The following is a 17,008-nucleotide window of genomic DNA, read 5'->3' as shown; positions in this document are numbered from 1 at the left end:
CTAACGAGGACGGGGCCCGGGCGAGGCAGGCTTTTCCAATGACTGTGCAGCGGATAGCGACGGTTGTGGTTGCGGTTGGTTGCCGTTTGGTGTGTGACTCGGTCCGGCTCCCACACAGTTGAAACCAATGGGTCCCGGAGCGGAGGGTGCTACTGAGGCCCCTGATCCTCGTGGAGTGGGGAGGGGGCTTTAATCTGAGTTTGAAATGAGAGACAGGGTTGTCCCTGAGTGCCGACGGCCTCTGATTTGGTCTGTGGTTCCTTTGATAGCATGCATCCTACAGAAGAGAGGGAAACAATAAAAGATGACAGAGACAGTTCTTGGGGAAAACAGGTTTTAATCCACGGAGCTTCAATTGCTGCACTTCGGTCACAGCCTCCCCAGAGAGGGCAAGGGAGTCAAGCTGAGAGTGAAAAGCTGATATAACGTACAGTTAAAACACAATAACGTACAGTTTCTGATAGCAATTAGAATAGTCTTCTCTTTAAAGGGATTGAAGGGGTTCTTAAGCACTTACGAATTTGTAACATATTGTACGAATTGGAATTCCTAACACATGATACAAATTGCATTTATTTATTTGCAGGACACAACCCAGTAAGCAAGATGATTTTAGACGTCTTTTCCAGACGAAGTAAGTATTATATCACAATAATAATTATTTTATATAGGAAGAGGAGCCAGCTGAAGAACGCAACAGAATAATTAGTATTACTCCAATTTACCAGAATCTTTCCAACTGACAGTCCAACCTTCAGAATTAACCAACAGACCACTTATTGTTTAGTTCAATGCACTGACTGTACCTCGCTCAGGATAATAGCGTCTGCTGAATGACCAAAATTGAAATGGAAAAACAAACAGTTGCAAAGAATGCTTGGTATTATTCTAATGAGCTCCACAGTAGAGTACAGTACAGTACGGTCCCAAACAGTACAGTTTAGTTCAGTAGAGTACAGTACAGTACGGTCCCAAACAGGACAGTTTAGTTCAGTAGAGTACAGTACAGTACCCCAAACAAGTACAGTTTATTTCAGTAGTACAGTACACATTTGGTTGGTGCTGACCAGATCCAAATCTGAACAAATCATAGACGTCGAGGCAATATTTCACAAGTTTGAACAGTACAGTACAGCATGGCATAGTTAATACAGCAGAGTAGAGTAGAGAGTAGAGTACAGTACGGTCTCAAACAGTACAGTTTAGTTCAGTAGAGTACAGTACAGTACGGTCCCAAACAGTACAGTTTAGTTCAGTAGAGTACAGTACAGTACGGTCCCAAACAGTACAGTTTAGTTCAGTAGAGTACAGTACAGTACGGTCCCAAACAGTACAGTTTAGTTCAGTAGAGTACAGTACAGTACAGTCCCAAACAGTACAGTTTAGCTCAGTAGAGTACAGTACAGTACGGTCCCAAACAGTACAGTTTAGTTCAGTAGAGTACAGTACAGTACGGTCCCAAACAGTACAGTTTAGTTCAGTAGAGTACAGTACAGTACGGTCCCAAACAGTACAGTTTAGTTCAGTAGAGTACAGTACAGTACGGTCCCAAACAGTACAGTTTAGTTCAGTAGAGTACAGTACAGTACGGTCCCAAACAGTACAGTTTAGTTCAGTAGAGTACAGTACAGTACGGTCCCAAACAGTACAGTTTATTTCAGTAGAGTACAGTACAGTACGGTCCCAAACAGTACAGTTTAGTTCAGTAGAGTACAGTACAGTACGGTCCCAAACAGTACAGTTTAGTTCAGTAGAGTACAGTACGGTCCCAAACAGTACAGTTTAGTTCAGGTCCCAAACAGTACAGTTTAGTTCAGTAGAGTACAGTACAGTACGGTCCCAAACAGTACAGTTTATTTCAGTAGAGTACAGTACAGTTTACGGTCCCAAACAGTACAGTTTAGTTCAGTAGAGTACAGTACAGTACGGTCCCAAACAGTACAGTTTAGTTCAGTAGAGTACAGTACAGTACGGTCCCAAACAGTACGGTCCCAGTTTAGTTCAGTAGAGTACAGTACAGTACGGTCCCAAACAGTACAGTTTAGTTCAGTAGAGTACAGTACAGTACGGTCCAGTTTAGTTCAGTAGAGTACAGTACAAACAGTACAGTTTAGTTCAGTAGAGTACAGTACAGTACGGTCCCAAACAGTACAGTTTAGTTCAGTAGAGTACAGTACAGTACGGTCCCAAACAGTACAGTTTAGTTCAGTAGAGTACAGTACAGTACGGTCCCAAACAGTACAGTTTAGTTTAGTACAGTCAGTAGTCCCAAACAGTACAGTTTAGTTCAGTAGAGTACAGTACAGTACGGTCCCAAACAGTACAGTTTAGTTCAGTAGAGTACAGTACAGTACGGTCCCAAACAGTACAGTTTAGTTCAGTAGAGTACAGTACAGTACGGTCCCAAACAGTACAGTTTAGTTCAGTAGAGTACAGTACAGTACGGTCCCAAACAGTACAGTTTAGTTCAGTAGAGTACAGTACAGTACGGTCCCAAACAGTACAGTTTAGTTCAGTAGAGTACAGTACAGTACGGTCCCAAACAGTACAGTTTAGTTCAGTAGAGTACAGTAGACGGTCCCAAACAGTACAGTTTAGTTCAGTAGAGTACAGTACAGTCGGTCCCAAACAGTAGAGTACACAGTTTAGCTCAGTAGTCCCAAACAGTACAGTTTAGTTCAGTAGAGTACAGTACAGTACGGTCCCAAACAGTACAGTTTAGTTCAGTAGAGTACAGTACAGTACGGTCCCAAACAGTACAGTTTAGTTCAGTACAGTACAGTCCCAAACAGTACAGTAGTACAGTACAGTACGGTCCCAAACAGTACAGTACAGGTACAGTACGGTCCCAAACAGTACAGTTTAGTTCAGTAGAGTACAGTACAGTACGGTCCCAAACAGTACAGTTTAGTTCAGTAGAGTACAGTACAGTACGGTCCCAAACAGTACAGTTTACAGTACAGTTTAGTACAGTTTAGTTCAGTAGAGTACAGTACAGTACGGTCCCAAACAGTACAGTTTAGTTCAGTAGTCCCAAACAGTACAGTTTACAGTACAGTACACGGTCCCAAACAGTACAGTTTAGTTCAGTAGAGTACAGTACAGTACGGTCCCAAACAGTACAGTTTTAGTTCAGTAGAGTACAGTTTAGTTCAGTAGAGTACGGTCCCAAACAGTACAGTTTAGTTCAGTAGTCCCAAACAGTACAGTTTACAGTACAGTACAGTACGGTCCCAAACAGTACAGTTTAGTTCAGTAGAGTACAGTACAGTACGGTCCCAAACAGTACAGTTTAGTTCAGTAGAGTACAGTACAGTACGGTCCCAAACAGTACAGTTTAGTTCAGTAGAGTTTACAGTACAGTACGGTCCCAAACAGTACAGTTTCCCAAACAGTACAGTTTGGAGTTCAGTAGAGTACAGTACAGTACGGTCCCAAACAGTACAGTTTAGTTCAGTAGAGTACAGTACAGTACGGTCCCAAACAGTACAGTTTAGTTCAGTAGAGTACAGTACAGTACGGTCCCAAACAGTACAGTTTTTAGTAGAGTACAGTACAGTACGGTCCCAAACAGTACAGTTTAGTTCAGTACAGTACACGGTCCCAAACAGTACAGTTTAGTTCAGTAGAGTACAGTACAGTACGGTCCCAAACAGTACAGTTTAGTTCAGTAGAGTACATTACAGTAAAGTATAGTTTAATTCAGTGCAGTACAGTACAGTTCAGTAGAGTACATTACAGTAAAGTATAGTTTAATTCAGTCATTACAGTAAAGTATAGTTTAATTCAGTGCAGTACAGTACAGTTCAGTAGAGTAGCCTACATTAGAATAAAGTAGAGTAGGGTACAACACAGTACACCACACTTTACTGTACTCTAGTGTGCTCTACTGTATTGTACTCTACTGTACAATACTATACTTTTATTTAATGTACTGTGTACTGTAATGTACTGTAGGTACTCTGCTGTGCTCTAATGTATTCTATTGTGCTATGCTGTCCAAACTTGTGAAACATGGATGTCTATGTTTTGGCCAAATAAAAGCAGGTCTGGACCGGATCAAAAATCAACGACCCTGGACTTTGGAATCAAAGTCGGTCGGGACTGCACCAAAACAAGTGCTTAGTGGGAACATATCATACGAAATGGATGAAGTTGTACACAAAATGTACAGTTTTTATTGGTAGCACTGGTGCTCCTAACTTCTAAAAGATAGTAGCAAAACACAAATTTAAGGAATACCAGAAAATATTTTGAGATAATTGAGATATAGCCTATATTTGGGCCTAGTGCTTTTTACACAATGTGGAAACCAAATATTCCACAAATGACTTTCAATGACAGAGATTTGTATCAGCATTATAGCTGTGTATAATAACCATATTAGCCCATCACTGTCTATAGTGAATGATAATTCTTCACATTTTACAGATGAAACGTCCAAGCTGCAACTGCATGCCAGCCATTTTATCTCAATCAGATGGGAATATGCATTTAGATTTTCTCAAATGATGAACGGATTTTGAGGAGCATCTGCGACCAAAATGGCTGACTTTAGAGTCCTGGTTGTACACCAATTTTGCACAATTCTCGGGGACCCGCTTTGGCTCATGACCTCTACTTTCAAATCTACTGGCTGAAATTATACAAACCTCTGTAGCATCACTTTAAGGCAACATTGTAAAGACATTATTGTTGATAGTCAATCATTTTGTCAAATATAATTTTACCCTGATGTCAATGCTTTGGCACATTCATTTTGGTCACATTTAAATCAATGTGTCAGTCTGAGATAAAGTGTTTGCAAGACTGCAAGACTGAAATTAAAATATGAAAATATAATCAAAACATGATCTAAAGAAAATGTTTAATCCCTCACATAGCATATTCTTACACAAATGTGTTTCAGTTTGTGCATGGTTTGTTTAAAGGCATGGGCTTGAGAGAGAAATCAGAGTGTGAGAGACAAACCGTGTGAGAAACAGAGAGATCGGGGCTACTTTGATGTGCTTCGGTGCTGGGTGCTGCTAGGAATAGCTGCTAGATAGAAAAAAGCACACATCGCAGATTCAATGGACAAATGTCTGTCTACAGACCACTACAGTAGAACTGTGTGTGTGTCGCACAATAACTCACAAGAGACTCACACTCATCCATGTGTGCAGACTCAAGTTGTCAATCACGTGAACTGAAAAAAAAGAAAAGAAGAAAAAACCTTTTCCCCCAAATATCCTCAAGCGAGGCAGACAACCGACACGCCTTTAAAGGGAATCAAAACAGCCTCCACCACATTTCAATCTTTGTTGTATTATGTTCCCTCCAGAAGGAGAAGGAAAAGTAGTATTTGTGTGATCAGAAATCTGCGACCAATATGCTCCCCATATGTCTGACTTCAGCGTTGTGTCTTTCAACTCCGGTCTTGTTTTTGTTTTGGAGGAATTTGGCTTTTCTACACATATCTATTTATCTATTCTTTGCTCTTATATACCCAGTGTATTAAGTGAAGCCTGTCATTGTGTGGATGCTGACAGCCCATCACTTAGCAGTGACTGTATGGTTTGCTTTATCAATAGCACATACAGCACTATTAGGAAAAGGGGCCTAAATGGGGCCATAGGCCCACATTAGACACAGACAGAGCCCTGTAAACAGATCATGTAGAACTGCCGTTCAGATATGAAGCACATCAAGAAATGTCAATGTTTTTTCAATCTACATTCCAAGATTACTTCATTTCCATCACACCGCCAGACTAGAGTTGCAGCCAACATCTGAACACTTCATCATTCATTGAAATATTACAGACACTAAGCTCAGTAACTCACAGCCATAGTTTGAAATATTCACCTGTGTATTCACGTCTATTGCCATGACTCAACGTGGTTCAACATGGCCTCTGTAACAGTAATTATCTATGGAGGCTGTCATATTTATTTGCCTAGTAATTTTAGACTGCTGAAGTCGGTTGGTCGGTGCGCTCACTGCGTCTTGTATATTTTTAGATCGTGTCCGATTGAAGAAGTAACAGATTGTGTCGACTTTTCCTTATTTGAGGCAGGGTGGTCCCTCTACAGCCTAGTGTCTGGGACTGTCACAACAACGTGACCCCCTGAACATTTCCAACACACACTCACCCCTGTCTCATCTGTAGGGAGAGGGAGCAATCCTCCCCAATAACAAAGCCGCCATTGACACTGACCCTAACCTCCTCATCACCCTCCCACGTTGCCCACCCGGGCCCAGTGCTGGGCTGGCCATAGGGCCCCGGAATGCGGTTCAGGTGGAGAGCTGTGCTGTTTCCAATTAGCAGGGTATAAATTAGCATTGCTCTCTCCTGTCTCCTCTCCAAACATTGCTGTCTCCCCATTCTTTTTGACCCCTCCACACTTCACTCTTGCTCTGACCTCCCCTCTGCCACTCCGCCACATACATGTCCTCTCTTTATGGCTCTTGTCTGCAGCCCCTGCACTACCCACTCTCATGCTGTGTGGTTAACGTGCAGTGCATTTGGTATAAAGTTTGTCGTCGGTCAATGAGTGTATAAATCCAGTGTTTTATATTTGAGTCTGTAAGGATATATACCTCCCAGGTTTACTGTAACTCTGCTCAAATCCTGTACAGAGGACAAGGACAAAGACGGACTCATATATAGTTTCTGTCTGCAATCCAGTATACTGTATGTTGGGTCATATTAATATTCAATTACAAAAGTAGAATGTGCAAAATGTGAAACTGAGCGAGTGTAGTCTTTTATTTCTGGACTTGTTACAATGTATTTGCGAGCTCTTTTTCCACAGGTCAGTCTGTTAAATGGAGTGTTATTTTTCCAGGGCAAATAGATCAGGCTCAGTGTAGCCAAGTAGGACCTGAGGTCAACTTGGCACTGAGGGTTCACATCTGTTTAAATAAATCCTTCACGGTGCCATCAGCAGTATAAACACACACACACACACACACACACACACACACACACACACACACACACACACACACACACACACACACACACACACACACACACACACACACACACACACACACACACACACACACACACACACACACACACACACACACACACACACACACACAGAGAGAGAAACACACACAGTGATAGTTTTTCATCATTAACTTTTTTCACATTCCCGCTTTTGGCACCTGTCATCCCTATATTTTTTTTGTCTCGTTCTTTACGAGCTCGGGCTGCCGTTACTGAGAACACTGCACATGGGAGGGAAATTTACAGAGCGTGTCCTCCCCAGACCGCGCACGTTCACAGGGATCAAATGCTCCCAAGGTGTCCTACGTATAACTCTATATTCCCCCCCCCCATGCACTCTTTTACAGAGCCTGAGACCTCCGCTTGCCCTCTGAGCTCCCTCTTTATGAGCCCCAGCTCATCCCTTGTCTTGTAGAGAAAACAAGACCGGGGAAGCGTTTTATAGGGCTGCTGGGGGAAAGACAGGGGAAAGGCCCAAAAAAAGAGAAAAGTATGGTTTCGTCTCCTGCTCCCTGAGCATCATAAGGAGACATGGGGAGGGTGATAGAGGGAGGGAAAGAGGGAACGAAGAGGGAAGAACTGTGGAGAAGAGAGGAGCAGTTTGCTGAGGAAGTGGTCATGCTGTGTTTTGCAGCGGCCTGCCACCAGTGTCTGCACCAGAGACCAGACCAGCATCCCCTCTTCGACTGGCATTCCCTCCATTCAGCTGGCCAGGAGGGTGAGGGGGATGAGGATGCAGAGAAAAAGAGAACGAAAAGCGACGAGGGCGTGAACTCTCCTCCCTGACACAGGCTCACTCGTGGGCTCCCTCCTCCGCAGGAGTCCCGTGCCTCTTTAGATAAACACAGCCGATCAGTTAACAGCTTTCACCTCCCTCATTCCCTCTCTCCCTCCTTCCCTCTCCAGATGTTTGGCCCATGCAGCTGAGTGCACCCAGGGCTGAGGAGTGGAGATCTCCAGCATCGATTGGAATGCTGCTCCTCCATCCATCTCCATCAGTAGAGACGCCATTTGTTTGACTTGAGATATGATTGTGTTTTCCCTTCCCCACACCTGCAGCTTCCTCTGGATCTACCCTGAGACCTATGATCAATCGCATTGACTTGGGAAAATAGTAGCAGAGCAGCTGCAGCCACATGCTTTATGAGTTCTGCCTGTGGTTCCAGGCAACCTGTGGATGAACAACATCCTGAGCACAGTTTAATTATCAAAGTGTTATTCCCATCAAACTAAACCCAGGAACACATTTTATGTTCCTCTTATATTCTTGCAATGGAGTAATCAGGCTCTACCTACCCCATCTGTTTTAAGTTGTTGCTCCCTCTTCCCTTTCTGCACTGCTGTGACTTTGTGTCATTCAACAGACTGTGTTTTATATGGATTAAATGCTCCTCTAACACTGTCTTATCATGCACCAGGTCCAACCTCATTAGTCAATAGCGCTCAGCAACTGGTAGTGGGGAGTTCTGAAGAGACGGCCCAAAGTTAGCAGTGCTCATTTCAACACGGTGGGCTACCCTGTTGTTCAAATCCTCTCAAGCTGTTCCAGACATCTGACAACCGCTACTTTTATTTATTGACTTCATTTTGCTCAGAGGGCAGGTTTTTACTTCTCCCCTGAGTGATGCAGAGTTAATGTAGAGCTGTGCACTGCAAGTGCTTTTTCTCTCCCCTTCAAACCGTACTTAAGCGTTTAAACACTCTGGGTGATGACGTGCTGTTGTGGAAGTGAAAAACCATGCCGGATAAAAATAAAGAGACAAACATCCCTGCAGGCTTTCCCTGAAGAGAGAGGAAGCCATCGAGGAGAGGATGAGAGAGAGGAGGACCCTGTTAATCAAAATGAATGAGCACCTCTTAGGGCCCTTGTGTCGACTGAGCTAGGAGCGCTCAGAAACCCCTTGGCTGAGTCACTGCTTGCTCAGAGTGTGAAGAGAGATCCAGATTCTCTCCCACACACAGACAAGATATCACCCCAACCAATTGTAGGTTTCTGTTGTATTAATTGTTTTCTCTTCTTTGCTTACTTTTCCAACATGTTGAATATTGATATTGACGTCATATTTTGTCAGTGTATCCTACTAGAAATGATTAAATAGTCTATGATTAAATAGTCTATTTACTATTTTCTCACATTTGTCAGCACAATGAGGGAGGACTTCTGTTGGCATCTGATAGATCCTCCCGGAAATTGGAACGATCACATATCAAATGTATCTTAACCAGAATTTTTAAGTTTCGCCAGTTGGTTTTAAATTCTACAAACTCTACTGCTGCTCTACTGACAAAAGAAAGAGTCTGCTATGAAAATGAAACTAACAGACATACAATGGTGATTCCATACTGCATTTCAAAGACAATGTTTGTGTATGCAATTTAAAAACAAGAGTTACTTGGAGTGAGCACATATTACAATGATCAATGAATTAAAAGAGCTCCGAATGTTGGCAGAAGCTCAGAAGGAAGGGTTTCAGTTTCCCCAAGTTATTGTTACATAAATGCCTTTTGAGTATGGAGATCATCATGTTTTGCTGTGTCTGGTTTCCTTTGGATGCATTGGAGTGATTCTCCCTACTGCAGCTCTACTGCCTTATAGAATGCCTTCCCCAGAGCAGCTTTTTCAAATTTGGGGCTTGCGACACTCAGCCAAAAGCCGCAAATTACCCCCCTCTAGCAGCAGTGAATTAGGAACCATTTTGTGTTTGCTATAAAAAAATAAAAAACAGGGGAGAGAGAAGCAAGGGGAAAATGTAGCTTACACCAGGGACCACCAACGGAGGCAACATGGGATGAACAGCTCGCTGGCCGACAGATTGGGTGGCAGGGCGGTGCTTTCACGCTTACTCTCTAATCTCTGAACTTCACAGCAATCAGCTTTATCACATCACTGATACATAGTATAACACAACATTCATTAAATACAGTAAGAATTACTGGACTTATGTTACTGTTCCATTGTTTACAAGCCTTTGAATTAGCTTTGTAATTTCCCCAAACCAGACCTGCAGCACTGATAAAATAAGGCTTTTGCTCCAACACCAGCGCCCTCAGGGATGCAGTGACTTTGTTGACATTGTGTAGCAAAGGGTGAGAGATATGAGGTGCCAATTCAATGGATGTACTCTCTTTATGTCATTGATGCCATTATTTTCAGTAGAGGGAGAGGGCTAGGTTTGGCTTCCCTGCTATGCGGTTGGTCTGAGCACCAACCTAAAAAGTATTTTTTTCTTATTTTTTACAAAGCGTGAGGTTTGGCTCGCCTGCCTAATCTGCTTCGATTGAGCCAGTCCATGTTTTTCCCATTCTGGCAACATTTTCAATGCCCCTTTAAAATCCACTTCCAACTTGTAATATGCCACTGCAGACGTTATTGAGAGAAGGAAGAAAACCAAAACTGGAGAGAGAGGGGGTTGGTTGTAGGAGGGACCTATCCCCTACTGTTACTCTTTAACTTCAGAGTTTCCAAACTTCATCACGTCTCCATGGTGATGCCTGGTGGAGCAGGCAGGTCACTCTGTCTTGCTCAGAGATCAGTTGGCCAGCAGATCATGGCCAGGTTGGGGTTAGAGTTATTCTTGTTAAGCCATAGGCCTACTACAACTGTAATCAGAGCCCGGCTAGCCTGACCCCACCCTGACACGTCTTGGACCAGATGTTAATTGTGCTTCCTGCTTCTTTTTGATTAAATGACATCAGGTTTTAGTCTTGTTTGTATGGCTAATGACGCTCATTTGGTGCAATAGGCGGTTAAGGGGCTGCTGTGGGTGACATCACCCCTCAGTGCCTTTGATCTGAGCTCTCTGAGGATATGCTAGCTAGCGTTTCTTGTTGGCCACGGTTGTGCTAGGGTTAAGAGCTGTTGGTCCATACCTGTGGGTCTGGACTTGATGACGACAAGAAGGTAGAGTACATGACATTGCCCGATTCTTGTTGCCCAACCATTGGGCACATTGGGTAGAGCTCTTTTCACCCACCAGCCCTAAGAGGTGCCAGGCTGCAGGAAAATGGTGAGGGCATGAGGTCACCAGCTGGGACGCAGCAGGGTACCAGTAAGATTGAAGGGGGGCATTGGGAAGAGTAGGGGGGTCATGACCAAATGCCACCCATTGCACTGCATAATGGCTGCATTAGAGGGCCTGTGTTTTTGTCTCACAGATGTTATAATGAGGCTGATCCGATTAACAATAAAACCCAGAGCGCAACTGCGGATATTTTGATGTTGTTTGCGAGAATATTTTTGATCTTGGTGTTTCGTGAGAGAAGTTGGGTGTTTCTTCTGAAATATATAGGGAGTCAGTGGGTTTTAGGGTGTGGTTAGTCAATTCATGGGTATAGAGGCGAAGTCCATTAGGGTTCTATGATTAACACCAGGAAATCTAAGTCTCGACACCAACTCAGAGAACTTCACCCTTGTCTTATCGGGCACCTAATCAGACCCCATGCCTACTTGCCTTTTCCTGCCTTGCAATATCTTTATCTCCATCTCTATAAAAACCTTCTCCCTCCCTCTCCCTACCCAGATCTCCCTCTTTTTCTTCCTCCCTCCTCTCTCCGCACGTGGCTGAGGTGTGAGATCATTCTCCTTCTGGGTGGCTTTCTTGCTATATGTCATTGTCATCTGCTGGCACTGAGGGTTGGGGGGGTCCCTTTTCCAAAAACACACTGCACTACCCTCCACCGCCCCACACACATAAATTCTTGGGCACGAGACTGGAGAACGGTGCACCAATGCAGCGCCCTTTTTTACTGGGCCTGGCAGGGTGAAGCACAGACCGGTGAAGCAGGGGAGAGAGGGAGACGCGGAGGGTGGAAGATATATAATTGAATAACTCTCAAAAGCGGGGCAGCAGGGATCAGCCCTGCCAGGAAAAGCAAACGCCAACAAGCCGAGCCTGTGGAAGTCAGCCATTAAAGTGAGAGAAGAAAACCTCTGCTCTGATCAGCCGTAGCACAGGGCTAGCTTTTCAAAGGCTAACTCAAAATGCCACCTACTTACTGTAGCTTCCCCCTCTATACATTGATACGACCATCCCCTCAATTCTGATCACTGTAGCCAACAGATAATCCCTTTGAAATGGTGCTGTACTTAAATGCTTGTATTGTCTTTTGTTTTCTTTCAATCAATTTCAATTCAATCAGTTTAAGTAACTTACAAACCACTCTCAACAGTTCAGGAAAATAAAAACATTCAAGGGAACTCATTCCAAATGATGCATTTCAAATGTAGGAATAACATGTAGGAATAACATTGAAACATTGTAACATGTAGAAATAACATGTAGGAATAACATTGAAACGTTGTTTTTCATCTAATGACTGAATTAGCTAAGGCTATCCCACAATGCACCACTCTCCGCCCCGTGATCTGTCTGTGGAAAGGAAGAAAGGAGAGGGTGGGTGTTGGAGGAATGAGTTTACCTTGCCTGTTTGGCTTGGCCTTAATAATGCTATAATGAAAGCATGGCATAGCAACCGTGTCAGGCATGAATGGACTTCTGACTAAATCGACAGACTTTTCCCAGGAAATGGCCTCTACATCAGAGGGAAGATGTGAGTTATAATAAGTCATAACTGATAATCCACGTGGAACTGAGTAGAAACCTGGAACGGTAACAGGGCACGCATCACTGATGGGAGTCACATAAACCTACATTCATCATGTTCATAGTGTTATGAATAACCATAATGTGACATCGATTGGAGTCTCCTGTAGTGACGTATTCAATTTAAGGCCCGGTGTCATTGTTGTTTAAGGCCCGGTGTCATTTCTAAATGAATTGGGAGTCAAGGAACATTCTTTCACATGCCATTTAACAAGAACAAAAGTGAGACTATAAGAGAGAGAATGTAGGAGAGAGGTGGTGCCGACCAGGGGTTAATGCAACAGGTCTCCAATGATAGAAAAAGAGGAGGTAGTAACAGTTTCTCTCACATCCTGTTAGACACCCATCTTGAAAAATGGAAAGGAAAGAAAATAAAGGCAAACACAACTGATTATTGGCAAGTTTCTGCTTCCCTTACGACAGGGATGGAGATGTCATGTATGATAAAGGGCAGCTGAACACACATACAAGAGGACATACATGCACAGTTTCCTGTCTTGCTTATTTTGTCAGGTGCAGTGACGTTCCCTGCAGATAAATGTCACTCCTTTCTCTCTCTGTCAATCAACAGCACTCCTCTGCTTTTCTGATAGTTTGTTTGTCTCTTTCTCTATTTGTTCTTGATAAAAGAGGATTGACTTCTGCATCATCTACAAAGCTTTCACACAGACCCATTGACTGACGCATGACGAGCACTTGACTTTGAGGTCTTATACCTGACCAGGGAAAGTGACTCAACCTTAGTTGGAAGTTTACATACACTTAGGTTGGAGTCATTAAAATGTATTTTTCAACCACTCCACACATTTCTTGTTAACTAACTATAGTTTTGGCAAGTCAGTTAGGACATCTACTTTGTGCATGACACAAGTCATTTTTCCAACAATTGTTTCCAGACAGATTATTTCATTTATAACTCACTGTATCACAATTCCAGTGGATCAGAAGTTTACCAACACTAAGTTGACTATGCCTTTAGACAGCTTGGAAAATTCCAGAAAAAGATGTCATGGCTTTAGAAGCTTCTGATAGGCTAATTTGAGTCAATTGGAGGTGTACCTGTGGATGCATTTCAAGGCCTACCTCAGAATAAAATTGTAGACCTCTACAAGTCCACAAATTCATCCTTGGGAGCAATTTCAAAATGCCTGAAGGTACGTTCATCTATACAAACAATAGAACGCAAGTATAAACACCATGGGACCACTCAGCCTTCATACCGCTCAGGAAGGAGACGCGCTCTGTCTCCTAGTGATGAACGTACTTTGGTGCGAAAAGTGCAAATCCATCCCAGAACAACGGTGAAGGACCTTGTGAAGATGCTGGAGGAAACAGGTACAAAATTATCTATATCCACAGTAAATCCAGTCCTATATCGACATAATCTGAAAGGCCGCTCAGCAAGGAAGAAGCCACTGCTCCAAAACCGCCATTAAAAAAAGACAGACTACGGTTTGCAACTGCACATGGGGACAAAGATCGTACTTTTTGGAGAAATGTCCTCTGGTCTGATGGAACAAAAATAGAACTGTTTGGCCATAATGACCATCATTATGTTTGGAGGAAAAAGGGGGAGGCTTGCAAGCCAAAGAACACCATCCCACCCGTGAAGCACGGGGGGTGGCAGCATCATGTTGTGGGGGTGCTTTGCTGCAGGAGGGACTGGTGCACTTCACAAAATAGATGGCATCATGAGGATGGAAAATTATGTGGATAAATTGAAGCAACATCTCAAAACATCAGTCAGGAAGTTAAAGCTTGGTTGCAAATGGGTCTTCCAAATGGACAATGAACCCAAGCAACTTCTAAAGTTGTGGCAAAATGGCTTAAGGACAACAAAGTCAAGGTATTGGAGTGGCCATCACAAAGCCCTGACCTCAATCATATAGAAAATGTATGGGCAGAACTGAAAAGGCGTGTGCGAGCAAGGAGGCCTACAAACCTGACTCAGTTACACCAGCTCTGTCAGGAGGAATGGGCCAAAATTCACCCATCTTATTTTGGGAAGCTTGTGGAAGGCTACCCAAAATGTTTGACCCAAGTAAAACAATTTAAAGGCAATGATACCAAATACTAATTGAGTGTACATAAACTTCTGACCCACTGGGAATGTGATGAAGAAATAAAAGCTGAAATAAATCATTCTCTCTACTATTATTCTGACATTTCACATTCTTAAAATAAAGTGGTGATCCTAACTGACTGGAGACAGGGAATGTTTACTATGTTTAAATATCAGGAATTGTGAAAAACTGAGTTTAAATGAATTTGGCTAAGGTGTATGTAAAACTTCCGACTTCAACTGTATATGTTGCCAAGGCCTGACGATGCTTGTATAATCAATGAAGGCACTGGCTGTCCCAGAGTTTACACTTGATCTATTTTCTAATTTACCAGAGTTCTGAGATGAATCATGACTGACCACATAATACAAGATGGCATTACGGCTCTGACACTGTTATCATACAGTCTCTGTTCGATACAAAGCTAAAATGACCCATTAGTGGTATTTTCAGTTTTCTTTCAAGCAGATAAGTATCATTCGAACACTAAATATTTACTGTCAGATGATACAAATCTCATGCTGGATCAATTAAGGTTACTTCACCACAATTCCCACCACACTGTTTAAGATGATCAATAGCAATAATAAACGTTTAGTGTTTCATGTGCAAAAAAAATGTATGACCACAAAAAGGATCAAATAAACAGTGTGACCCAGTATGAGCGAGTCTGTACATTTCCTGAATCAAACCTATTCCTTATTCAAACGGGGACCCACAAAGAAAATCATTGTGTATTTCTCTCTCAGTCAAGCAACTTAACGATTCGCCATCAGGCAACAATCTTTTTATTGATTTAACTCCTTCAATGGTTGCCAAGCGGCATTAGACTGAATTGGATATTGTACTTCTATCCATCAGACCTTTTCAAAAGCTTTAGAGTTGTCATCAATCTAAACTAGACTTAGAGTAGAATTAAAGAAATACTTTCCTCCCATGAAACCTAACATTATTTTCTTCCTGTGATTGTCAGTGTAACACAGCACGGTCTGGCATAGAAGTAAAAGAAAAACACACAATAAATCCAAACAAGGACGTTAAAAGAAAACAGCAAATATGGTTAATTTTATAATTCAACATTTACATGAATAATCTGTCTCAAATACTCAATCGTCATTATAATCCATGAGAAATGTCTGTTCCTTTGGGTTGAAACAGTACCAGAATCATCTCCAATGTGGCTCCGGATATTTTAAACGATATTAAGAGGCTAAGGAAACCTTTATATTCATTTTATGTTTTGTTCCTTTTATGTTTACAAATATATAGCATGCAGTATCACCATTTTACTTGATTGTGATATCTATCAAGTTATAAAGCTTTTGTTATTAATTACTTTAAAATATTGTTTTAAAACATCCAGAATTCTCAGGCCTTTAATAGGTCTTTAATATTCTTACAATGTAATATTGCTTTTATTTTCTGACTAATAGATCTATATTCCACGAATCTGGTTCTAGCAAAACCGAGTTAAATCACGTCGTGTCGATGTCTATTTAAACACATATTTGAATAAATCAACAAATGGCAACGGTTCGTTTGTGGTATACCTCTTTGAATAGTAAGCTATAGGCTCAAGCTACATCTCCCATACAAACATATTAAAACATTTATATGAAAAAATCTCATAAGGAATGATTTGGAGAGAGACAACCAAATGCGGATTTAGAAATTACCTCATAATCCGACAAGAATATATGAAGTCTTTGAATGTGTTGTACAGATTTTTTCAATTTTTGGTTTGAGATCGAGCAGGCTGTGTGGAGAATGACGCAAAATCAGGCCATTATAATATGATGTTGAACAAATGGATGGATGTGGTGTAACTCAACTGACAATCTGAAAGCTGCGCAGCTGCACAGACCGTTACTTCTAGACTTCAAATTTAGAAAGAGCATTAATTTACAATGTGTTTAAGCGTCAGTTTTTGGGGGTGAATGGCAAACGACAGCGAGATGCTGCAGAACAACCACATTGAGAGATTTTCATGATATATAAATAATTGCAGTAGGGCCTATATTGTAGCCATAAAATTGTAGTATCAGAAAATCCTCAACATGTAGTCATACCATTCCAGGATACTTGATTTAGAATAGATTAGAGCCAACACAATATTGCATCTCGTTCATGTGATCTTTATATCGTTTGATTCCGCACATCGCTTGATCCTCAGTCCCTGTTTCGACAGACACTTTTAAAGCTATACCGTCAAAAATTTGACAATTATTTAAAGAATTCTATTTGACCTAATATAGGCTTACCTTTTTTACATGCAGGCCTAAACATCATATCATTGAATTACCATCATATTTTATTATTAGATAAATGCTAACCAGCCAAAC

The sequence above is a fragment of the Oncorhynchus keta genome, chromosome 5, assembly GCF_023373465.1.
Source record: "Oncorhynchus keta strain PuntledgeMale-10-30-2019 chromosome 5, Oket_V2, whole genome shotgun sequence".
NCBI classification, from domain to species: Eukaryota; Metazoa; Chordata; class Actinopteri; order Salmoniformes; family Salmonidae; genus Oncorhynchus; species Oncorhynchus keta.
This window is presented reverse-complemented; position numbering follows the sequence as displayed.